Here is a 5,535-nt window from a genome sequence, read left to right as displayed (position 1 = left end):
GCTCCCACTGCTTTCCTTAGAGCTCCGGGACGGGGGAGATTGCAGGGCTCTCACCCCCTCCCCAGCATGGGGAAGAGGGGAAGGCTGCATAGCTCAGCTTTCCCCCCCCCCCCGGAAGCACCAGATAGGGGGGAGGCTGCATGGCTCCAACCCCCCCCCCCCCGAGCATTGGGGAGGGAGGAAGGAGAAGGCCGTGGGGCTCTCCTCCCCCAAGCAGCATGAAGGAGGGAGGGGGGAGACCGCACCACTCCTGCCCCTCCACAGCACAGGGAAAGGGTAGGCTGTGTAGCTCCAGCCCTCCCCCCCAAAAACCGGGTAGGGGGAAGGCTGCATGGCTCCAGCCACCCAGGAGCACCGGGGGAGGGGAGGAGGAAGGCCACATGACTCCTGTCCATCCACCCCCCCAAGCACTGGTCAGTCCACATGGCTCCAGCCCCACCCCGTCCCCCAGAGCATGAGGCAGGCCACACGGCTCCCACTCTGCTCTGTCCTCCGGAGCACTGGGGAGGTCATGTGGCTCCCACCCCACCTCCTGGAACAATAGAGAGGGAGGGAGGGAGGAAAAATGCCGGACAGCTGAGGGGGGAGAGGCGGCGGGACACAGAATGATGTGCTGACCTCACTCTGGCATCCCACAGGAAAAGGTTATATATATATATATATATATATATATACAGAGAGAGAGAGAGAGAGAGAGATTTGCATGCATGGTTTTTGTAACTGCGTGTGCAAGTTATTCGTACAAAAGTATGTGCAGCTTTGCACTTGCAAATGAAGTTGATTCTAAAAATGGAGGCCAATAATTCTTACTTTAACATTACAACATTTTGCTCATATCTTTTGAATGCTTTCCAAATGTACATAAAGTTCCATGTACAAACTAATTATATTGCAGACATTTAACATTTCTAAAGGGCACCTTTCCACGTTTGTGTATTTTAATGGTTATATTTAAAAGTGAGATTAGAGAGAGGAAAAAAAGGCACATAACTCTATAAAGAAGAGAAGAAAATAGCTGTAAGACCAGTCTATCTACTTTAAGAGCAAGCATCACAGACTAACCACTCTTGGGCTACGTCTGTATTGCACTCTTCTTGCGCAAAAGCCTATGCAAATGAAGCGCAGATTAGCATATTGCTGCACTTCATTTGCATAATTAGGGGCTGTTTTTGCACAAGAGGCTTTTGCGCAAAAAGGAGCTGTGTAGATGACTCCTTTTTGCGCAAAAACCCCCTCTTGCACAAGAGCTGTTCTTCCTGAAAAAATGAGGATTCTACATGGCTCCTTTTTGCACAAAAGCCTCTTGCGCAAAAACAGCCCCTAATTAATTATGCAAATGAAGCACGACAATATGCTAATCCGTGCTTCATTTGCATAGGCTTTCGCACAAGAAGAGTGCCGTATAGATGTAGCCTTGGAGATAGGACAGACTCTGTGTTTGATCTGGTATAGGTATGCCAGCATTACCATGCAGAAAGAAGATAGTCAATCTTTTTGTCTGTTTTATGTTTTACCATGCAAATGGTAGATTATGGACTAAATTGTGTCCTCAATTACACCCTACTATTTTCAAAGAGGGCAGAATTTAGTCAGCATTGTAAAGGGAAGTTCTGTATTTAGCTACACAACAAATACAGCATGGTCAGCAGCTGCAAGCTTTAGGGTGACTGGGTGTCTGGTCTTTGACTGGAATGCCTGGCCAAAAAGGAACCCTGGCAGATCCAGTTAGCACTGCTGAGTGGGCCATTAAAAGTCTGGTTGCCTGTGCTGCAGGACTAAGGTAGGCCCCATGTGTCCTGGCACAACATTGCACCCTGGTAATGGCCAGCAGGTCCAGCTCATAGGTGGAGGGAAGAAGGGGGGAGCCACAGGGCTCCACACACTGCCCCTGCCCTGAGCATTAGGCCAATGGGAACTGGAGGGGTTGTGCCTGTAGGCATGTGGAGCTTTCTGACACCCAACCCCCACACCAAGGAGCCAGATCTGGTGGCCACTTCTCAGATGCAGTGCTGTGCCAGGGCAGACAGGGAGCCTGCCTTAGCCTTTCTGTGCCACTGACTGGGGGATGCCCAAGGTAAACCCATGCTCCAACTCCTTGCCTAATCTCTGAGCCCCCAAACCTAGAGCCCCCTCCTGCATGCCAAACTATTCATCCCCAGCCCCACACCAGGGTCCTCACTTCTCTTGAATGCCAAACCCCTGCCTCAGCTCACAGTCCCCTCCCACACTCCAAATCCCTTGTCCCCAGTCTGGAGCAACTCCTGCATCCCAAACTCCTCATCCCCAGCCCCACATGAGAGCCAGCCCTCCCTGTCCCGAGCCCTCACCCCCTCCCATGCCCTGACTCCCTGCCTCAACCTGCTGCCATTTTCCACATCCCAAACTCTTTGGTCTTATGCTCCAACTTGGAGTCTCCTCAATACCTCAAATTCCTCATCCACAGCCCCACCCCAGAGCCCTCTCCCCTCCTGCACCCCAATCCCCTGCTTCAATCCACAGATACATTTTGCACTCTAAAACCCTCAGCACCCACCCCTCAGCCACAGGCCCTTCCTGGACCCCAAAACCCTCATTCCCAGCCCCACCCCAGAGCCTCCATCCCCAACCCAGAGCTCTTACCCCCTCCTATATCTCAACCCTCTGCCTGAGCCTAGTGAAAGTGAGGGTGGATGGGGGAAAGTGAGTCACCAAGGGAGGGGGAATGTATTGAGCTGGGGGTAGGGCCTCAGAGATAGGGTGTTTGGTTTTGTGTGATTAGAAAGTTGGCAACCCTACTTCTCAGACATACCTACTCTTACTAATACGTCTCAGCCCCATTCTGTGGTGATGAGAGCTAGTAATGAAAGGAAGAGTTCTGTCGCCATGTCCCATCTAGCCCTTGGCTTCTCCTGATCATCCCGTTAATAAGAATGCGAATTAACCTACATGGGTGAGGCTGCACATTATTTGTAGGGACTGAACTGAGTTCACCTACTCATTTTGTCTAGTCCACTAACAGCCCTCAGGAGGTTGTGATTTTCAGTCTCTCAGTCTGGGATCTGTTTGGTCTGGAGATCTAGAGTCTGTCTACACTAGCCCCCTAATTTGAACTAGGGAGGCTAATGTAGGCATTCAAAGTTACAAATCAAGCGAGGGATTTAAATATCCCACGCTTGATTTGCATCTTCCCAGCCGGTCGCCATTTTTGAAATGTACAAGTCCGGACTAACTGCCCGCGTCTACACGCGGCAGGGACCCGGTAGTTCGAATTAAAGCCCTAGTTCGAACTACCTGTTAAACCTCATTCCTGGAGGAATAACAGGTAGTTCGAACTAGGGCTTTAATTTGAATTACCGGGTCCCTGCCACGTGTAGACGCGGGCAGTTAGTCCGGACTTGTAAATTTCAAAAAATGGCGACCGGCCGGGAAGATGCAAATCAAGCGTGGGATATTTAAATCCCGGGCTTGATTTGCAACTTCGAATGCCTACATTAGCCTCCCTAGTTCGAACTAAGAGGCTAGTGTAGACATACCCTTAGTGCAGCAAACCCCATGAACCAGACACCCCCTCAAGACTTTTTAACCTTCTCTATGAAGATTCCAACTCCTGCCTCTGCTTCTTCATTTGCAGGCACATAGAATTATATTTTCTAAACCCTGCATGGGGTTTCACTGTGTGATGTCCATTAAGTTTTATGGGACTCCTGCAGATAGGCTCCCGGGGACTGCTTTGCAAAGGTAAGAGATTAAATTTTTCTACCTTATATATTTCTTCCTTGTACGTATTCAGAATAAACACATTTTCATATTATCCCATGTGCTGTAGGAATACAAAGTGGCATTCACATGTAGGTATGAGCCCATCATTAGTCTGGGAATCTCCTGTCACTCCCTTTGACTTCGGTAGAAGTTGGGGATGCTCAGAGTCTCATGGGAACAGCCCTGGTCATACAGAAGCCTGTGAGTTCCCCGGTTTCTTTCTAGCAAGGTTCCTTCAGTGGGGAAAGAGAAAGATGAGCCCATAATTGTCAATGAATAGGCAGGTGGCTGAGAGCAGACTAGGTGTTTGCCCAAACCAGAGCCCTGTGTTAATCAATGCTGGTCCCAAGACAGTCTGAAGATCAACTCAGAAGTCATTCCTGAGGGAGCTGGGTCTCAGGGCAGATGGGGAGAGAGCAACAGAAAAATGTACAAATAATCCAAAGTGGTAATTTCTCCTCAGATTTCAGCTTTTTACATTTTTGCACAACATTTTGGAAACTTAATCGGAGAATATTTAGTATAGCCATTTCTTCCCTATTATTTAACACAGTCTGCTAGCCAGGGATCAGGTGTCTATATTTGATACTGCATAAATGGGCCCAAGGCAATGTCAGACGAAGGTATGCAATTCCAGCTTCATGAATAGCACAGCTGTAGTCGATGTACCTTAGTTCAAGTTACAGCGGGGTCTTCACTGCAGGGAACAGGAGGGAGGGGTCGTTGGGAGAAACTCTCCTATCAACTCCTGTTATTCTTCTCAACCTGGTGGAGTACCAAAAATGACGGGAGCATGATCAGCGGTTGATTTAATGGGTCTTTACTAGACCCACTAAATTGACCCTGGGAGATTGATCACTGCAGTGCCAATCGTGTAGACAAGGACTAAGTAGTAGGCCATCCCTGTACATAGGTAAAAGCTGTTGACAAAATGTGGATCCAGATTCCCAATACCCCTCAAATTTTAACTCTGCCTTTTAAACATTCTAGTATAATATAGTCAGCCTCAGCAACGATAGCCAAGCTTTGTTGGTAGCCGCAGGGCCACGCTTAAGCCTAAATACTTACTTTGAAACCCACACTTTTGAGGACCTCATTGTCACCTCAGCAACTCAGACCCTGAGAAGGACTGAAGTCAGAGTCCTCACTAATTCTGAGCACCCCAAAGTAGCATCCATCATATAGGCCTATTTCTTGCCTTCAGCAGCAACTCCAGTGGGGGAGGACCTGTGATTTTGGGCTCCCAAAAATTTTGGGAGATTCAGTGGTAGTTTCATTGCCCAGGGCCCAGCAAATACTAATACCATGGCTAAGGTGTCTATACTGATAGCTCTGCTCTTTGTGACAGCATTGGGAACCCTGCATCTTGTCTATATTCCTGTTTGGCCATTTTGAATAATCAGGAACTGGAAACATGAAAACAGGACTCTGTATTCAGTGTTTAATTTGTAATAAGTGACATGCCAGGGCTCAAGCATTTTTTTAAACTTCCACAGCAAATCTAGAGATGTGAAGGCTATGAACTGCCAAGTGTAGAGGAGCTGGACTCAGCCCTGGTGCAAATTAAGCACTGTTCTTATTTCTCATGTTCCTATCCAGCCCTCTGGCTCCTTCATTACTCACATGAAGCTGTTATCTTCAGCAACATCATGTCTAGATGGCATGGATGTCTGGAGGATTGTGAAGTCACACAGGGAAAATTATGACTTCTGGTAGTGACCAGGCAGCAGGTGAGTAGGACTCTTAATTAGGAAACAGGAATTTGGGTTACTTCAAATGTAATCCCATCCCTGTTCA

The 5,535-nt window shown here is 48.3% G+C and overlaps 1 long non-coding RNA gene across 1 annotated transcript; it reads right to left on the bottom strand.

Moving 5' to 3' along the window:
- Nucleotides 1-4,300: 4,300 nt before the first annotated feature.
- LOC142831013 (uncharacterized) lies at nucleotides 4,301-5,008 on the bottom strand. The gene is made up of 2 exons (XR_012906601.2): nucleotides 4,807-5,008; nucleotides 4,301-4,503 (listed from the first exon to the last, which is right to left on the bottom strand). It is a non-coding gene; the product is annotated as an uncharacterized LOC142831013 (long non-coding RNA).
- Between the last annotated feature and the right edge of the window lie 527 nt (nucleotides 5,009-5,535).

The sequence above is a fragment of the Pelodiscus sinensis genome, chromosome 11 (assembly GCF_052426305.1).
Source record: "Pelodiscus sinensis isolate ZL-2025 chromosome 11, ASM5242630v1, whole genome shotgun sequence".
NCBI lineage: Eukaryota > Metazoa > Chordata > Testudines > Trionychidae > Pelodiscus > Pelodiscus sinensis.
The sequence above is the reverse complement of the archived record's forward strand: the minus strand, read 5'-3'. Positions and strand labels throughout refer to the sequence as shown.